A 21,392-nucleotide genomic window follows, 5' to 3' on the forward strand; every position below is an offset into this window, starting at 1 on the left:
AGACCAAGGTGGGCAGATCACTTGAGGTCAGGAGTTCGAGACCAGCCTGGCCAACATGGTGAAACCCCGTCTCTACCAAAAATACACAAATTAGCCGGGTGTGGTGGGGGGGCGCCTGTAATCCCAGCTACTCAGGAGGTTGAGGCAGGAGAACTGCTTGAACCCAGGAGGCAGAGGTTGCTGTGAGCCGAGATCATGCCACTGCACTCCAGCCTGGGTGACAGAGGGAAACTCTGTCTCAAAAACAAAAACAAAAACAAAAACAAAAACAAAAAACCCCCCCAAAACAAGAAGTTAATACCTGATGGCAAAAAAAAAAAAAAAAAAAAAACATGGAAAGATGCTCAACATCACTATTTATTAGGAAAATGCAAATTAAAACCATAATGAGATAACACTGTACACTTATTAGGATGACTAAAACAAAACAAAGCAAAACAAAACAGAATGAAACAAACTGATAATTCCAAGAGCTTATGGGGATGATGTGGAGTAACTGGAACTCATATTGCTGATAAAAAGATCAAATGATATAGTCATATTGTATTCTTAGAAAACGTTGGCAGTTTCTTAGTTAAACATACACTTACAGTATCACTCAGCAACCACACCCGTAGGTGTTTATCCAATACAAATGAAAATTTATGTTCACACAGAAACCTACAAGTGAATATTTATAAAAGCTTTACTCATAAATGCCCCAAACTGGCAACAACCCGAACGTCTTACAACTGGCGAATGTATAAACAGATTGTGTATCCATTCAGTGGAACACTATTCAGCAATAAAGAATGAACTATTTTATATGCACCAAAATAAATGACTCTCAAATGCATTTTTCTAAGTGAAACAAGCCAGTGGATACATACTATAGGATTCCTATTACATGACATTAAGGAAAGGATAAACTACAGGGACAGAGAACTGATCAGTGGTTTCCAGGAACTCAGGGAAAGGGGAGTTTTTTTTGTTTTGTTTTTGTTTTTAACCACAAAAGGGCAGCATGTATGCAGGGAATAATGGAGCTGTTTCAAGTCTTAATTGTGGTTTGATTACATCACTATGTGTTTGTCATGACTCAGAACTACAAGTCAAAAAATATGAATTTTACTTATGAGATTCTAAATAAAAATTTTAAAAATAATCAGCTGAGGCATATCTGATTCAAAACTGCCAAGAGACCAAAACCAATGTTTATTGTCTAGTATGAGCAGGGCCTGGACTGGTGTTGGGAAGAAAACAACACCTCACAGTAAGCTCCTTCTCCTCATAGACACCAATCCACTGGAAGACACAAGCAGGCACACAAATAACTAATATGAGGCAGTGAGGGATATGCGCTCAGAAAAGGAGCAAAGAGGGTCTAAGTGAAGAACGCTGGATTTTTACTAGGAGAATTCTCAGTTTGGAGAACTGTAAAGCTGAGTCATAGTAAAAAATAGAGCAGCTTGTAAACTGACAAAAATAAGATAGGAGAAAGTTATGAGCACAGAAAAATATGGTTATTGATCTGGGAGGGTAAGGCAATAGAAGCAAATTCTAAATGTAATGAGATTGAATCAATGGATATGATGCTATTTTTTAAAAAGGCAAATCAAGTCATTCAGTACTGATTCTTCCCAAGGAAGGGAAATGAACGGATAAATGTATGAAGTTGCGTTGACTTTAGATCCTATTAGCAATTTCTTTATGCCTTCCCTACTCCCCCATACAATAGTTCCGTGCTCCGAGAGCTACTGTTGCAGGAAAAGCCAAGTCTTCCATAAGTGGATATGAAGGCTATTATGAGGAGAAATCACTGTCCTTCCTGGGTGTGAGGGAGTCATTTAGTAGTTAGATCCTAAAGAGGAGGTTGGTATCAAATTAAAACTCTATTTAGAGCATCATGTGTCTGGGATAGTGGTTCTCAAAGCATGGACCCTGAACCAGCGGCAAAGCACCATTTGGGTGCTTGACACAACTGCAGATTCTGAGGTTTTACTCCAGACCTGCTGAATTAGAAACTCTCGGGTTGGGCCCAGGAAACCCTCCAGGGGATTCTGATGAACGTTTGAGAAGTTTGAGAGTTTGTGAAGATGTCAAAAGTGAATCCTGTGCTTAACTATTGCAACCTGCTGAAGCTGATAAAGGAATGTCAACTTTTAGTGACCCACCTGCCCTCACAGAGACCCTCACTGGGCCTAACTGAAGATTCCCCCATCCGAAGAGCAATGGGTCTTGTTTTGACCAGTCATGTAAGACTTATGGTCTGGGTCTGTCCTCTTCAGAACATTAGTTTTCAGGGCTTAATTAGCATAACCACCTTGAATCCCCTCCACTTCTACAGCATTTACAAAATTCTGACTTTCCCCCTCAGCAAACTAGTCAGTGATTTTTTTGTTTTGTTTTGTTTTTGTTTTTTAACTGATGACAGGGTCTTGCTCTGTCACCCAGGCTGAAATGCTGTGTTGTGGTCACTGCTCACTGCAGCCTCCAACTCCTGGCTCATGTGATCCTCTCAAGTATCTGGGACTACAGGTGCTCTGCTTTCTTTTTTGATGTTAAAGCTCTGGTAGGTAGTCTTTATTTTATTCTTTTACAGACAACAGGCAGTCATTAAGTGACTCTAGGACGTCAATTTAGTAAGTTTACTTTTTCATTCCTGGATAAGCACTTTAGAATAATTTCAAGACCTATATTCTCATCCTTTGCCAACCCAAATTATTGGAAGGCCCTGGGCAAACTACTTAACATCTTGTAGAACTGGTTTACTCATCTGTTAAGAGCAAGCAGGTAATTTTTCCTGTCCCACCTCAGTTGACATAATGGCTATGAAGTTACTTAGTAAAGTAGAAAGTGGATACACATTTAAGCATTATGATCATTTTGTGAGACTTTTTCAAAACTGCGCTCAACGTCCTTGATTTTTTCCCCTTGTCATCAGAGCACCACAGAGAAAGCCTGCATCCTGGACACGGTCCAGATGCCTCTAGAGGCCTTGCCTCCATTGTTTTGGAATTACTCTGGGTGAATAGGATAACAGAAAATATTCCAGCCTAGAGGATAATGGATAAAAACATTAAATGAGAAGAGAAATACATTAGAGACTTTCCATCAGAACTTGGAAATGACATTGCAAATTGGTGTGCAGTTTTACAAGTAAAAATGCTCTAATCCTTGGAACGAGCAACTGACTTATAGTAAATCTTTTGAGCTTCCCCAAATGGCAAAGCAGTGAAAATTTTCTGCATGCTGGGGGAATCTCATTACCTGAAACAAACATATAGGGCACAGCTGATGTCTAATGTCTAGATGTCCTAGGAAATAAAATGTGGCTTCTGGTAAATAGGTGGCAATTTATGCTGAATTATTTGCTAAGAGTCAAATTAGTCCCTGCAGTATGTGCAGCATTTCTGAAGAATTAAAAAATAAACGCTTTCTGCCTAAGTAATATCCTGACTTAATGCAATTATTACTGTGCTATATCTGATATAGAAATGATCCTGAAACTTGCCCAGGGCTTGTAGAAATAAGAGGATTTCTCTAATGCATGCTAACACTGAAAAAGAAAGTCGATATCTAGGCTTGGTTTTAAAAAGGCAAGCAGGGAATAGGTTTTATGGAGGAGGGAAAGTAATTTACCAGGTATCTAGCACTTACTGTGTGCCAGGCACTGGGCTAAATGTTACACATACTGACCTTATCCTCACAATAACTCTGTGAATCTCACAGAGATATTATTTCCCTCATTTTAACAGAATAAGACATTGTCATGGCTTAGAGCAGCCAAGTGGCTTCCACAAAGTCATACAGCACACAGTTTATGACAAGCTGTGATTTAAGCTCAGATGGTGGTGTCTTTTTTCCTAAACATTGCAGCAACAATCCTGTGCTAGATAGCTTCCCTATGCTCCTCCAGGTCCCCTCTGGCAGAGACTAGCCTTTTCAATCTTACTTTGTGTGTATGGAGGCTAGCCCAACTTGACTTCCGGTTTCCAGTTGTATTCAGCCAATGGGGACTCCTGGCAGAAGGAAAAAGGAGGAGGGAAAAGAGCCAGGCCGAACTAATTGAAAATCTATTTCCTGGCTGGGCGCGGTGGCACATGCCTATAATCCCAGCACTTTAGGAGGCCGAGGTGGGTGGATCACCTGAGGTCAGGAGTTCCAGACTAGCCTGGCCAACATGGTAAAATCCCCATCTCTACTAAAAATACAAAAATTAGCCGGGCATGGTGACAGGCGCCTGTAGTCCCAGCTACTCGGAAGGCTGAGGCGGGAGAATTGCTCGAACCCGGGAGGTGGAGGTTGCAGTGAGCAGAGAACGTGCCATTGCACTCCAGCCTGGACCACAGAGCGAGACTCCATCTCAAAAAAAAAAAAAGAAAAAAAGAAAAAAAACGGAAAGTGAGGCCAGGGTATTTATGCTCTCTTTCCTAGCTTTCCCAGCTTTCTCTTGCTCCGCTGACCAAAAGTTTTAGCTCCCTTCAGCCTATCCTCTCCACACAGAAGCCTTCCTCTGGGTTTTGCTGACCACTCCCTCCTCTGAGGGCCCTGCACCCTGCCACATCTCAAATCACCCAGTTTCAGTGTGACATATGGTTACGGTACACTTTAGTTTGCCCAGCTTATAAGACATCAAGGCTTAGAAATGACTGTCCCCCTACTTTGTTGTGGTGGTTGTTAGTTCTGATTCAAATGAAGTCATTGAACGACGGACACTTTCTGCTTATCCTTCACAGTGTTCTATCTGGATAGCTTTTGGTTCAATGCTTAGAGAGTGTCTCTTCCTCCGGCTTCTGCTCCCTGAGAAAAACAAAAGGGTTTTTATGAGCAAAAGCACCTCACTGAGCCATATGTGGTTTCTGAATGATGACATTCAGAGTTCGGTGAATAGTAACAGAACCTGACATTTATGTGATGTTCTATAGCTTTACATTGATTACTTTCTATTTAAACATATGTTAGGATCTAGCTGTGCCTACAGAAAAAAATTAGCTGAACATGAAGGTACAGCAAAGTTATTTTTTAAAAGACTGGTAATGACTGAACTCCTATCAAGACATTTAATAGCTGATAAAAGTCTCACCCCTGAACTATTTCACTAAGCTAATGATACTGGTCTGTTTTGGCAGTGCTACCTAACTCCTGTTTTCTGAGTGAATTCACTGCCCATGATTTCAGGAGGATGAAGAAGAAAGAGAAACAGAATATTAAGCAGAACAGATACAATGAGTATTTTACACATGTTAATTCTATAAGCACAATTAAAATCTTTGGTGATCAGCAAAGGTCCTAACCTTTTCAGTATAGTCCTAACATTTTCAAAGGTGTCCTTCTTAAAGGTCTAATGGGAGGCATGGATATGTAACAATTTTTTAAAAATTGGTTTCATCATGTCTTTGCATTTGAATGACAAGGCACTTTGGAATAATCATCTTACCTGAAGGTAGTTATTCTATTGTTAGATAATTGTAGTACGTAACACAAGAAAGGAAGATAGAAATGAGTAATATTTTAATATCTTTCTATCATTATGAAATTATAAAATGCCCCTTTATGAAATGTCCCTTTAAATCTCTGGCAATACTTCTCGCCTCAGTATCTACTTTAATATTAATATAACTACACCAGATTTACTTTGATTAGTGTTAAATGACATTTAACATTCCATTTTCAACATTTCTCTATTTAATCTGTGACCGTGAAATTGCATACATCTGGGTTTTTTTTTTTTATTCAGTCTGGTCAACTTTGTCTTTTAATTGAATTGTAGACCATTTACATTTAAAATAATTAATTTTAATGGTATAACATCTTGCTATTTGTTTTCTATTTGTCCTCTTGTACTTGGTTCCTTTATTTCTCATTTCTTGCCGCCTTCTGGATTATGAAAACGTTATTTAATATTCCATTTTTCTCTTTCATTTGATTTTCAGTTATACATTCTTCCATAATTCTTATAGTAGTTATGCTAGAGATAACAATATGCGTCCTTCATGTATTAAGTCTAATTTAAATGAGTACTTTTGGGTTTACCACTTCCTAAATAAGGCAAGTACCTTTCCAGCAGTTTAACTGCCTTTACCTCACTCCCACAGTTTGTGCTATTGTTACCATGTATTTTATTCCTACGTATGCATTGGTATTGTTTTAAACAGTCAATATTCTTTTATACTGAACCCCATATTTACGCTTTCCAGTGCTCTCCATTCTTTCGTGCATGCCTATGCTTCATCTGAGATTCCCCTCCCTTAGCGTCAAGAACTCCCCAGAGTTTTTCTCAGTTCACAGCAGCTGGCATTGCATTCTCTCTGAAAATATCTTCAGTTAATCTTCATTTTGATGTTTACATCTGTATTGTGGCATGATTTACATGTAATAAATGCACGTACTTTAAGTTTTTGTTTTTTGTTTTTTTGAGACAGTCTCACTCTGTCTCCCAGGCTGCAATGCAGTGGTGGGATCTTGGCTCACTGCAACTTCCGCCTCCTAAGTTCAAGCGATTCTCCCACCTCAGCCTCCTGAGTAGCTGGGACTACAGGCGTGTGCCACCACACCCGGCTAATTTGTTTTGTATTTTTAGTAGAGATGGGGTTTCACTGCGTTGGACAGACTGGTCTCAAACTCATGACCTCAGATGATCCACCCACCTTGACCTCCCAAAGTGCTAGAATTACAGGTGTGAGCCACTGCGCCTGGCCCATTTTAAGTTTATAAGTGAATGAGTTGTAGTAAATGTATATAATCTTGCAACCACATCCCACAATCCAGTTTTAAAACACCTTTGCTTTTTTTTGAGACTGAGTCTCACTCTGTCACCCAAGCTGGAGTGCAGTGGTGTGATCTTGGCCCACTGCAACCTCCACCTCCTGAGTTCAAGCAATTCTCCTGCCTCAGCCTCCCGAGTATATGGGACCTACAGGCGTGCACCACCATGCCCAGCTAATTTTTTTGTATTTTTAATAGAAACAGGATTTCACCATGTTGGCCAGGGTGGTCTCGAATGCCTGACCTTAAGTGATCTACCTGCCTCGGCCTCCCAAAGTTCTGGGATTACAGGCGTGAGCCACTGCACCTGGCCTCCAGTTTTAAAACACTTCTATCACCCTCAAAAAGTTCCCTTCTGCCCTTTTGCAGTCCATCCTTTCCCACAGGGAGCCACTGAGCTGCTTCAGGTTGCTATAGTCTTTGCTTTTCTAGAATTTCTTATATATGGAATTACACAGTATGTTGTCTTCTGTGACTAGTTCCTTTCGTTTTGCATGATATATTTGAGATTCATCCACGTTATTACATGTATCATTAGTCCATTCATCTTAATTGCTGAGTCGTATTCCATTACATGGATGTACTATATTTTGATGATCTGTTCATTAGATGGTGGACATTTGCATTGTTAACATTTTTGGCTATTATGAATGCTTATGCCATAAATATTCATGGCATACAAGTTTTGTGTGGACATGTTTTTGTTTTTCTTGGGTAAATATCTGGGAGTGAAATTGCCAGCCCATATGGTAAGTGTATATTTAACTGTTTAAATAACTGCCAAACTGATTCTCAAAGTGGCTATATCATTTTGTATTGCTGCTAACAATGTGTGACAATTCTAGTTGCTCCACATTCACCAAGGCTTAGTATTGTCAGCCTTTTTAATTTCAGCCCACCTAGCAGGTAAATTGTAGTTATAATTTCCCTAATGACTAAGAATTTAGGGCATCTTTTCATGTGCTTGTGGGCCATCAATATATCTTCTTTGGTAAAATATCTGTTCAAATCTTCCGTCTAATTTCTCTTTGTAAAGTCTTGAGAATTCTTTATATATTCTGAATGCAATTTTTTTGTCAGATATATGTTTTGTTTTGCACATGTTTTCTTTCTGTCTGTGGTTTGTTTGCCCTTTCATTTTCTTTTCTTTTAAAAACATGTGAATCGTTTTCAAGGTCTTTTCATTTTCTTAAGGCTGTTTTTGGTATTAACATGAAGGATTATATCGAACCATTTTCAAATATTGAACCAACACTGCAATTACCAGGATAAACTCCTTTGATTGTAGTGCCTATTTTTTTTTAAATATATTGCTGGATTCAATTTGCTAACATTTTGTTGGGGTTTTTGTGTTTCTATTTATGGGCTATATTGGTCTCAAGTTTTCTTGTCTAGTACTATTTTTGTCTGCTTTTTGTATCAGGATAATGCTGGCCTCATAAAGTAAGTTGGAAAGTATTCCCTCATCTTCTATTTTCTGAAAGAAATTGCATAGAAACGATGTTATTTCTCCTTTAAACATTTTGCAGATTAGCCAGTGGAACCATCTGGGCTTGGGGCTTCCTTTTTTGCAAGACTTTAAACTGTAAATTTAGTCTCTTTAATAGCTATAGTACAATCCAGTTATTTATTTCATTTTGGATGAGTTTTGCAGTTTGTGAATTTTGAGAAATTAGTCCATTTCATCTAAGTTGTTGAATTTTTGTGTGTAGGGTTTTATTGTTTGTAGTATTCCTTTATTATCATTTTCATGTCTACAAGGTCTATAGTCATATTCCATCCTTTATATTCATTTATGATATTGGTAATTTCTCTTTCCCTTATTTTCTCTCTCTCTTGCACTGCCAGTCTGACTAAATAAAGGCTTATAAGTTTTATTGAGCTTTTGATTTTGTTGATTTTTTTCTATTGGTTTTCAATTTTCAATTTCATTGATTTTTGCTCTTATCTTTATTTTTTTCTTCCTTGTGCTAGGTTTTGGTTTATTTGGCTCATCTTTTTTGGGTTTCTCAAAGTGAAAATTTAGATTATTAATTTGAGAACTTTCTTCTTAGCTAATATAAGCATTTAATACTATAAATCTCTTTAAGCAATGCTTTCAGTGTATCTAAAAATTTTGATATGTTGTATTTTTCATTCTTGTTCAGTTCTAGATATTTTCTCATTTTTTACTTTCAGTAGTCAAAAACTTTTTAAGAACTCAAGAGGAGAAGAATAGTCTCTTGTATTTACCTATATATTTACCATTTTTGTTGCTCTCTCTTCATTAATAATGTCTCAAGTTTCCTTCTGGTAGCATTTTCCTTCTGTCTGAAGGACTTTCTTTAACAATAATTTTAAAGCAGTTCTTCTGGCTCTTAGTTTTACTTCATCAGAATTTTTAAAATTTATTTTGCCTGCTTTCTTGAAGGATATTTTTACTGCATATAAAATTGTGGTTTCACAGTGTTTTTCCTTGTTGCACTAAAATGTTTCACTTCCCTTTGTCTTCTATAGTTACTAACGAGAATTCCACAGCCATTTGAATTGTTGTAGTCTATAAATAATGTGTCATTTTCTTCTGGTCAACTTCAGATGAGTTTTGTTGTGGTTGTTGATTTATAAGTTTGCTTACAATGTGTCTGGGCATGGATTTCTTTGAGTTTATCCAATTGTAGTTTGCTGAGCTTCTTGAGTCTGTAGATTTATGTCTTTCACCAAATTTGGAGATTTCTAAGCCATTATATCTTTAAATACTTTTTTTTGTGCTGCTCTCTTTATCCTCCCTTTTTGGAACTCTGACAACATAAATGCTAGATCTTTTGGTATCATCCCACAGGTCCCTGACGCTCTATTCATTTTTTAAAACAATTCTTCTCTCTGTTGTTCACTTTGGGTAAATTTTATTGATGTGTCTTCAGGTCATCTAAGTTAGAAAAAAGTATAAGTTTTATCTGTTGAGCTCACTGATCGCTTTCTTTTTCAGTTTTGTGTGTTTTAGTTCTAAATTTTTCATTTATTTCTTCTTTATATCTTCAATTTCTTTGCTGAGACTTTATGATTTTTTTACATTTTGAGAGTATCTGCTCTTACTTCTTGGAGCATTTTCATAATTGCTACTTTAAAAATCTTTATCAGGTCTAGTAATCTTTTGGTGAACTCTTTAGAGTTTTCCAAGTATAACATCATAGCATCAGCAGAGAGATAACTTGACGTCCTCTTTTCCTATTTGGATGCCTTTTATGTCTTTCTCTTGCCTGATTGTTCTGGCTAGGACTTCTAGCACTATATTGAAAAGAAGTGGTGAGAGTATACGTCCTTGCCTTTTTCCAGTTCTTAGGAGGAATATTTCCAGCTTTTGCCCATTCAGTATGATGTTGGCTGTGGGTTTGTCATAGGCAGCTCTTATAATTTTGAGATATATTCCTTTGAAGCCTAATTTGTTGAGGGTTTTTTTAAATATCATGAAGGGATGTTGGATTTTATTGAACATTTTTCTACATCTATTAAGATGATCATATCATTTTAAAATTTTATTTATGTGGTGAATCACATTTATGGGTCTGTGTATGTTTCCTTACATCCCGGGAATAAATTCACTTGATCACAGTGAATTAACTTTTTGATGTGCAAAGTCTTATGATACAAAATCAACATACGAAAATCAGTAACATTTCTATTCACCAGTAATGTTCAAGCTGAGAACCAAATCAAGAACACGATCCAAGGCCAGGCACAGTGGCACACACCTGTAATCCCAGCACTTGGGGAAGCCACAATGGGAGGATCACTTGAGCCTAGGAGTTTGAAATTAGCCTGGGCAACATAACAAGACCCCATCTCTACTTCTTCTTTTTCTTCTTTTTTTTTAAAGAATGAAGTTTGATTTACAATGGCCCCCCCCACACACACACACAAAAATAAAATATCTAGGAATACATCTAACCATGGAGGTGAGAGATCTCTACAAGGAGAACTACAAAACATTGCTGAAATAAATCATAGATGATACAAACAAATGAAAAGCATTCTATGCTCATGAATTGGAGATCAATATTGTTAAAATGTTTATACTCCCCAAAGCAGTCTACAGATTCAATGTGTTCCTATCAAATTACCAAGGTCATATTTTACAGATTTAGAAAAAACTATTCTGAAATTCATGTGGAACCAAAAAACAGCCTGAATAGCCAAGGCAAGCCTAATTTAAAAAATAAAGCCAGAGACATCACATTACCTGACTTCCAACTATACTTCAAGGCTACAGTAACCAAAACAGCATGGTACTTGTTAAAAACAAAACAAAACAAACATATAGACAAATGGTATAGAAATAGGGACCCCTGAAATAAAGCCACACACCTACAACCAACTTATCTTCAACATGCTTGACAAAAGTAGTGAGCAAAGGATAACTTATTCAATAAATGGTGCTGGGAAAATTGGCTAACCATATGCAGAAGAATGAAATTGGATCATTACCTCTCACTGCATACAAAAATTAACTCAAGATGGATTAAAGACTTAAACATAAGACCTCAAACTATAAAAATCCTAGAAGAAAACCTAGGATAAGACCTCAAACTATAAAAATCCTAGAAGAAAACCTAGGAAATACTCTTCTAGACATTGGCTTATGCAAAGAATTTATGACTAAATCTTCAAAAGCAAATGCAACCAAAAAAATGGAAAATTGGGACCTAATTAAACTAGAGAACTTCTGCACAGCAAAATAAATTATCAACAGAGTAAACAACATACAGAATGGGAGAAAATACTTGCAAACTATGCATCTGAAAAAGGACTAATATCAGAATCTATAAGGAACTCAAATAAATCAGCAGCGAAAAAATAATCCCATTAAAAAAGTGGGCAGAGAACAAGAACTGATACTTCTTGAAAGAAGACATACAAGTGGCCAACAAATATGAAAAAATGCTCAAATCACTAAGCATCAGTGAGATGCAAATCAAAACCACAATGAGATGCTGTCTTAAACCAGTCAGAATGGCTATGATTAAAAAGTCAAAAAATAACAGATGTTGGCCAGGTTGCAGAGAAAATGGAACACTTATACACTGTTGATAGGAATGCAAATTAGTTCAGCCACTGTGGAAAGGAGTTTGGAGATTTCTCAAAGAACTTAAAACAGAACTACCATTCAACCCAGCAATCCCATTACTGGGTACATACTCAAAGGAATATAAATCGTTCTACCAAAAAGGCATTTGCACTTTTATGCTCATTGCAGTGCTACTTATAATGGCAAAGACACATAATCAACCTAAGTGTCCATCAATAGTGGGTTGGATAAAGAAAATGTGGTACATATGCACCACGGAATAATGCACACCATAATAAAAAATCAACGTATGTCCTTTGCAGCAACATGGATGTAGCTGGAAGCCATTATCCTAAGTGAAATAATGCAGAAATAGAAAACCAGGCTGGGAGTGGTGGCTCACGCCTTTAATCCCAGTACTTTGGGAGGCAGAAGCAGGCAGATCACTTGAGGTCAGGAGTTCAAGATCAGCCTGGCCAATATGGCAAAACCCTGTCTCTACTAAAAATCCAAAAATTAGCCAGGTGTGGTGGCACGCACCTGTAGTCCCAGCTACTCAGGAGCCTGAGGTAGGAGAATCACCTGAACTCAGGAGGTAGTGGAAGCCGCGGTGAGCCGAGATTGCATCACTGCACTCCAGCCTGGGTGACAGAATGAGACTCCATTTAAAAAAAAAAGACAGAGAGAAAATCAAATACCTTATAAGTGGAAGTTAACCTTGGGTACACATGGACACAAAGATGGGCATACTAAACACTGGATATTCCAGAAGGGGAGTAGGGAGGGATAAAAGATTAAAAACCACCTATTGGTTATTGTGCTCAGTATTTGGGCTATGGGATCATTAGAACCCCAAACCTCAGTGTCAGCATCATGCAATATATCCATGTAACAAACCTGCACTTGTACTCCCTAAATCTAAAAACAAAACAACAACAAAAAACTTTATCAGATAAATCCTACATGTATGTCATCTTGGCATTGATATCTGATGATTATCTTTTCCCATGCAAGATGGGGATTTCCCTGGTTCTTCATATGCTGATTGCTTTTGAATTGTATCCTGGACATTTTGAATATTATGACATAGAATTCTGGGTATTTGTTTTGTTTTAACAGACAATCAACCGATGGGTTCAGGTACAAGTTCCAGCCAGCTTTCTGTGGTTTCAATGTAATTTCTTATTTCAGAGCCTTTTCAGTGCTATTCAAATCTGTCTTGCATTCGTACCACACAGTGGCTAGTCTGGGACCTTGGCAATGTTTTATACTGTATGTGTACTTCAGTTCTTAAAATCAATGGTATGCTGTTTAGGGTCAGATCCGTGCATGTGCCACTTGGAAGTGAGCCCAGGAGCAATTTTGTAGAGCTGTTTCCTGATCTCCTCCTTTATAGAAATCTCCCTAGTACTTTCTGATTATCTGGGGCTCCCTTTTTGGTTCTGCAACCAGAAAGTTGGGGTTATTTTTATTCACTCAATGGTACATGAACTTTTTGCAACTACACTGATATCCAGAGCCAAGCACAGAAAGACAGAAAGAAGAAAAAAGAGATGGAGGTTTGTCTCACCCTCTGAGGATCACAGCTCTTCTATCAGAGGAAAGTTTCCCTCTCTTAGCATTTTAGACTCTTGTAGGCCCCACTGTCACCACTATTGCTGACACTGCCATGCCACCATGGAATTTCCTAGGAGTTGAGTATGAGAGAGTGGAGAAAAGAAAAAAAGAAAAACGTGCTTTTCCCACACTTTCTGAGCCTTAGGAGACCCTCCCTGCTCCTTGAGCCAGGACTAGAGGGCTTGTCCTGGAGATCCCTCTGCCCATGCAAATGCCCACATTTAGATTTTGTGTTGCTTTGGCCGGGCATGTGGCTCACGCCTCTAATCCCAGCACTTTGGGCCAAGGCGGGCGGATCACCTAAGGTCAGGAGTTCTAGACCAGCCTGGCCAACCTGGGGAAACCTATCTCTACTGAAAATACGAAAATTAGCAAAGCATGGTGGCGGGCGCCTGTAGTCCCAGCTACTCAGGAGGCTGAGGCAGGAGAATCACTTGAACCTGGGAGGTGGAGGTTGCAGTGAGCCGAGATCATGCCACTGCACTCCAGCCTGAGCAACAGAGAGAGACTCTGTCTCAAAATACATCAGTAAATAAATAAACAAATAAATAAATAAATAAATTTTGTGTTGCTTAGAGTTCAGCCTGAGTATGTAAAGGGGAAAAAATGGTAAACCCACCATAAGTTTTATGGTACTTTAAATTCTGCTCTTCTTTGCCAATCACCAGCTACCATATAATTTTTGGAGTCCTCAAATAGCCGTATTCAGCATAAGGTATGTTTACTCCATTTTCCCCAGAATCAGAAACTTTTATCTTGTTTGAGCCACTGAATTATTATTATTATTTTAAAATTTTTATTTCTATAGTTTTTGGGGGAACAAATGGTTTTTGGCTACATGGATACTTTTTTTAGTGGTGATTTCTGAGATTTTGGTGAACACATCACATGAGCTGTGTACACTGGACCTAATTTTTTTTTGTTTTTTTGTTTTTGTTTTTGTTTTTTGAGACAGAGTCTCACTCTGTCACCCAGGCTGGAGTGCAGTGGCACTATCTTGGTTCACTGCAACCTCCACCTCCCAAGTTCAAGTGATTCTCATGCCTCAGCCTCCCAAGTAGCTAGGATTACAGGGTTGCATCAACACACCCTCCTCACTTTTGTATTTTTAGTAGAGATGGGGTCTCACCAAGTTGGCCAAGCTAGTCTTGAACTCCTGGCCTTAATTGATCCACCCACCTTGGCCTCCCAAACTGCTGGGATTATAGACAATAGCTACCACACCCAGCTCCAATGTGTACTCTTTTATCGCTCATCCCCTTCCCACCCTGCCTGCCCTCACTCTGCTCGTGAGTTTCTAAAGTCCATTGTATCATTCTCATGCCTTTGCATCCTCATAGCTTAGTTCCCACTTAAAAGTGAGAACATATGATATTTGGTTTTCCATTCCTGAGTTACTTCACTTAGAATAATGCTCTCCAACTTCATCCAGGTTACTGCAAATGCCATCGTTTCATTCCTTTTTATGGCTGAGTAGTATTCCATGGTGTATATATACCACATTTTCTTTATTCACTTGTTGGTTGATGGGCATTTAGGCTGGTTCCATATTTTTGCAATTGCAAATTGTGCAGCTATAAATGTGGGTGCAAGTGTCTTTTTTTATATAATAACTTCTTTTCCTCTGGGTAGATACCTAGTAGTGGGATTATTGGATCAAATGGTAGTTCTACTTTTATTTCTTCAAGGAATCTCCGTACTGTTTTCCATAATGGTTGTACTAATTTACATTCCCACCAGCAGTGTAAAATGTTCCCTTTTCACCACATCCGCACCAACATCTATTATTTTTTGACTTTTAAATTATGGCCATTCTTGCGGGAGTAAGGTGGCATCTCATTGTTGTTTTAATTTGCATTTCCCTGCATTTGTGATACAGTTCCCTGCATTAGTGATGTTGAGCATTTTTTCATAAGTTTCTTGGCCATTTGTATACCTTCCTTTGAGAATTGTCTATTCATGTCCTTTGCCAACTTTTTGATAGTACTATTTGTCTTTTTCTTGCTGATTTGTTTGAGTTCCTTGTAGATTCTGGATATTAGTTCTTTGTCAGATACATAGTTTGCAAATATTTTCTTCGACTCTGTGGGTTTAGTCAGCTGATTATGTCTTTTACTGTGCAGAGCTTCTTAGTTTAATTAGGTCCCATCTATTTTTGTTTTTGTTGCATTTGATTTTGGGTTCTTGGTCATAAACTCTTTGCCTAAGCCAATGTCTAGAAGAGTTTTTCTGATGTTATCTTCTAGAGTTTTTATGGTTTCAGGTCTTAGATTTAAGTCTTTGATCCATCTTGAGTTGATTTTTGTATAATGTGAGAAATGAGAATCCAGTTTCATTCTTCTACATGTGGCTTGCCAATTATCGCAGCACCATTTGTTGAATAGGATGTCCTTTCCCATTTTATGTTTTTGTTTGCTTTGTCAAAGATCAGTTGGCTGTTAAGTATTTGGCTTTTTTTCTGGGTTCTCTACTCTGTCCTATTGATCTATGTGCCTATTTTTATAGCAGTACCATGCTGTTTTAGTAAGTATAGCCTTGTAGTATAGTTTGAAGTCAGGCAATGTGATGCCTCCAGATTTGTTATTTTTACTTAGTCTTGCTTTGGCTATGTGGGCTCTTTTTTGTTCTATATGGAATTAATGATTGTTTTTTCTAGTTCTGTAAAGAATGATGATGGTATTTTTATGGGAATTACATTGAATCTGTAGATTGCTTTTGGTGTATAGTCATTTTCACAATAGTGATTCTACCCATTTATGAACGTGAAATGTGTTTCCATTTGTTTGTGTCATCAATAATTTCTTTCAGCAGTGTTTTGTAGTTTTCCTTGTAGAGATCTTTCACTTCCTTGGTTAGGTATATTCCTAAGCAGTTTATTTTATTTTATTTTATTTTATTTTATTTTATTTGCAGCTGTTGCAAAGGAGACTGAGTTCTTTATTTGATTCTCAGCTTGGTCATTGCTGGTGCATGGCAGTACTACTGATTTGTGTACATTGATTTTTGTATCCTGAAACTTTACTGAATTCATTTATCAGATCTAGGAGCTTTTTGGATGAGTCCTTAGGGTTTTCAAGGTAAATGATCATATTGTCAGCAAACAGTGACAGTTTGACTTCCTCTTTACTGATTTGGATACCTTTATTTCTTTCTCTTGTCGGATTGCTCTGGCTAGGACTTCCAGTACTGTGTTGGAAAGGAGCAGTGAGAGTGGGTATCCTTGTCTTGTTCCAGTTCTCAGAGGGAATGCTTTCAACTTTTCCCCATTCAGTATTATGTGGGCTGTGGGTTTGTCATAGATGGCTGTTATTACATTGAGGTATGTCCCTTCTATGTCAATTTTGCTGAAGGTTTTTATCATAAAACGATGCTAGATTTTGTCAAATGTTTTTTTCTGCACTTATTGAGATGATCATATAATTTTTGTTTTTAATTCTGTTTATGTGGTGTATTACATTTATCAACTTGCAGATGTTAAACCATCCTTGCATGCCTGGTAGAAAACCACTTAATCATGATGTATTTCTTTTTGATATGTTGTTGGATTCAGCTAGCTAGTATTTTGTTGAGGATTTTTGCATCTATGTTCATCAGGGATATTGGTCTGTTTTCTTTTTTCTTTATGTCCTTTCTTGGTTTTGGTATTAGGTGATACTGGCTTCATAGAATAATTCAGGGAGGATTCCCTCTTTCTCTATCTTTTGGAGTACTTTCAGTAAGATTGGTTCCAATTCTTCTTTGAACATCTGATAGATTCAGCTATGAATCCATCTGGTCTTGGACTTTTTTTGTTGGCAGTTTTTAAATTACTGTTTTGATCTTGCTACTTGTTATTGGTCCATTCAGGGTTTCTATTTCTTCCTGATTTAATCTAGGAGCATTGTATATTTCCAGGAATTTATTAATCTTCTCTAGATTTTCTAGTTTGTGTGCCTAAAGGTGTTCACAGTAGCCTTGAATGATCTTTTTTATTTCTGTGGTATTGGTAGTATATCTCCTGTTTAGTTTCTAATTATGCTTATTTGGATCTTCTCTCTTCTTTTTTTTGGTTAGTCTCGCTAATGGTCTATCAATTCTGTTTATCTTTTCAAAGAATCACCTTCTTATTTTATTTGTCTTTTGTATTTTGTTTGTTTGTTTCAGTTTCATTTATTTCTGCTCTGTTCTTTGTTATTTCTTTTCTTCTGCTGGGTTTGGGTTTGTTTTGTTCTTGTTTCTCTAGTTCCTTAAGCTGTGACATTAGACTGTCTATTTGTGCTCTTTCAGACTTTTTGATGTAGGTATTTAATGCTAATGAACTTTCCTCTTAGCATCACATTTGCTGTATCCCAGAAGTTTTGATAAGCCAGTTGTGTCACTATTATCATTCAGTTCAAAGAATTTTTAAATTCTGTCTTGATTTCATTTTTGACCCAAAGATCATTCAAGAGCAGATTATTGAATTTCCATGTATTCGTATAGTTTTGAGGTTTCCTTTTGGAGTTAATTTCCAGTTTTATTCCACTGTGGTCTGAGAGGATACTTGATATGATTGTGATTTTCTTAAATTTATTGAGCCTTGTTTTGTGGCCTATCATATGGTCCATCTTGGAGAATGTTGTATGTGCTGAAGAAAAGAAAGTATGTTCTGTAGTTGTTGGGTAGAATGTTCTGTAAATATCTGTTAAGTCCATTTGTTCTAGGGTATACTTTAAGTCCATTGTTTCTTTGTTGAGTTTCTGTCTTGATGTCCTGTCTACTGCTGTCAGTGTAGTATTGAAGTCCTCCCCACCCTACCTCTGTTATTGTTCCCATCTATCTCATTTATTAGGTCTACTAGTAATTGTTTTATGAATTTGGGACCTTCAGTGTTAGGTGCATATATATATTTAGGATTGTGATATCTTCCTGCTTGACTAATCCTTTTATCATTATATAATGCCCCTCTTTGTCTTTTTTTTTTTTTTACTATTGTTGCTTTAAAGTCAGTTTTGTCTGATATAAGAATAGCTTCTCCTGCCCATTTTTGGTTTCCATTTGCATGGAATTTTGTTTCCACCCCTTTACCTTAAGTTTATGTGAATCCTTATGTGTTAGGTGAGTCTCTTGGAGACAGCAGATACTTGGTTGGTGGATTTTTATTCATTTTGCTACTCTGTATCTTTTAAGTAGAACATTTAGGGCACTTACATTCAGTGTTAGTATTGAGATGTGAGGTACTGTTCTATTCATCATGCTAGTTACTGCCTAAATACTTCAGTTTTTTTTTCATTGTGTTATTGTTTTATAGGCTCTGTGAGACTCATGCTTTAAGGTCATTCTGTTTTTGTGTACTTTGAGGTTATGTTTCAAGATTTATAACTCCTTTTAGCATTTCTTGTAGCACAGGCTTGGTAGTGGCAAATCTCTCAGCACTTATTTGTCTGAAGAAGACTTTACCTCTCCTTCATTTATGAAGCTTAGTTTTGCTGGATACAAAATTCTTAGCTGACAATTATTTTGTTTAAGGAGGGTAAAGATAGAACCCCAATCCCTTCTGGCTTGTAAGAGTTCTGCTGAGGAATCAGCTGTAAATCTGAAAGGTTTTCCTTTATAGGTTACCTGGTGCTTTCGTCTCACAGTTCTTGATTCTTCCCTTTGTCTTGACTTTAGATAACCTGATGACTCTGTGCCTACATGATAAATCTTTTTGGGTAAATTTTCCAGGCGTTCTTTGAGGTTCTTGTATTTGGATGTCTAGATCTCTAGCAAGGCCAGGAAGTTTTCCTCAATTATTCCCTCAAATAAGTTTTCCAAACTTTCAGATTTCTCTTCTTCCACAGGAACACCAATTATTCTTAGGTCTGGCTATTTAACATAATCCCAAATTTCTTGGAGGTTTCGTTCACTTTTTTAAATTCTTTTTTCTTTGTCTGTTGGGTAAATTTGAAAGCCTTGTCTTCAAGCTGTGAAGTTCTTTCTTCTGCTTGTTCTAGTCTATTGTTGCAACTTTCCAGTACATTTTGTATTTCTCTAAGTGTATCTTTGATTTCCAGAAGTTGTGATTGGTTTTTTCTTTATGACATCTGTTTCTCTGGAGAATTTTTATCTATATCCTGTATTTAAAAAAAATTTTCTCTAAGTTGGTTTTCACCTTTCTCTGGTATCTCCTTGAGTAGCTTAATAATCAACCCTGCTGAATTCTTTATTTGGCAATTCAGAGATTTCTTCTTGGTTTTGATCTCTTGCTGGGGAGCTAGTGTGATCTTCTGGGGGTGTTATAAAACCATGATTTGTCATACTACCAGAATTACTTTTCTGGTTCCTTCTCATTTGGTTACACTATTTCCTAAAATTTTTCTTGGATTTATTTTTGAATGGATTGTGGTTTTCGTTTTTTGTTTTGTGGTTGTTGGTGAGAATTTGATTCTTGGTGCTTGTAGGGGTGAAGACTCTGTATGAGATCCTTAGTTAGAGAGAGTTTTTGTGTGCTGAATTTCCCCAATGCTGGTTGTAGTAATTATATTTTTGGTGTGTGGGCAAGTTCACTGTCTCCTATGGAGTTGGAATGGGAGGGATCTCCTGAAACTTATCTTGTTCTCTTGTGTTGTACACTTTATTTATTTATTTATTTAATTTTTTCCTGGTGTTTTATTTACTGAGTTGATGATTCAGGCTTAAGGCCATCAGGGAGGTAACCCTGGGTATGCAACAGTTATGACTAAGGTGGGTAGGTAGATGTAATATCCAATGAAGGGCCAAGGTCCCAGCCTTGATGAGGGTGGCTGAGGGAGCTCTGAATTAGATGTACTGGGGTTTTATCAAGATGAAGAGTGAGAGTTACTTCAGTTCCCCTGCCAGGTCATCAAGAAAACTGTTCACCTCACAGCCTCACTCCTGTCTTGGTGTTTCAGCTATTCAGATTGGACAAGTACGTCTTTTCATCTGTAGGTAGGTAGGAATTGTGACTCATGCAGGCCTGAATCTGGAGTGTGGTCCTCCTGTGGGGCTGCACTCACTCTGGATTGTTCCAGAAATGCTGTCTATAGGTGCCTCCATGTTGCATTCCTGTTGGGGAAGCCTCAGCTGTGTCTGCAGTGGAGTGCCAGAGGGGAACAAGGACCTCTTCTCAAGGCCCTTCATGATCACAGAGGCCACCTGCCTGTTGGGGTATAGGTTCAGACTTGGGGTATAGGTACTGTACCCAGCACTGCAATTGTGTCTCTGCTGTGAGGAAATATCCACCAGTGGAAAAAACAAAAACTCAAGGCCTGCTGATTCTTTTGTCCCATGGGGTAGTCCCCTTGATGTCGTGCTTTCTCCTTTCCCCTAGGGAAGGGCCTTCCTGGGAACTGGACTGCAGTGATTGTTATTGTTCTTTTGGTTTTAGCCACCCAGTGGGGCCATCAGGCTCTGGGCTGGTGCCTGGGATTGTCTGCAGAGCCCTGTGATGAGCCATGAATACCAACACTTGTTCTAGTGGAGGTGGCAGGGGAGTGAAGTAGACTCTGTGAGAATCCTTGGTTGTAGATATGCTTAGTGTGCTGGCTTTGTGACGTGCTGGTTATGTATTTGTCACATGGACAGACTCAGGGCCTCTGGTTAGCCAGGAAAATGCAGGCAGTGGTATTAAGTGTCATTTTCTCCTTCCTGGGAGCAGGGTTGATCTGCTATGAGTTGCTGTAATGGCCTGAGTTGGTTGGCCTCTAGCCTGGAGGTGGCACTTTCAAGAGAGCACCTGCTGCAGTATTAGTGGGATTTGAGCTTGCCCTAAGTTGGCCAGGGGAGATATTCTGGTTACCCACATAATGGGCGGGGCCATAAAGCCTCCAAGAGTTTATGTCTTTTGTGTTCAGCTACCAGGGCAGGTAGAGAAAAACCATCAGGTTGGGGCAGGATTAGGCGGGTCTTGACTCAGACTCTCCTTGGGCAGGGCTTGCTGCGGCCACTGTGGGGGATAAGGGTTGGTTCTCAGGCCAATGGGGTTATGTTCCAGAGGGGAGAATGGCTGCCTCTGCTTAGCAGTATT

This window comes from Pan paniscus, chromosome 2 (genome assembly GCF_029289425.2).
Source record: "Pan paniscus chromosome 2, NHGRI_mPanPan1-v2.0_pri, whole genome shotgun sequence".
NCBI classification, from domain to species: Eukaryota; Metazoa; Chordata; class Mammalia; order Primates; family Hominidae; genus Pan; species Pan paniscus.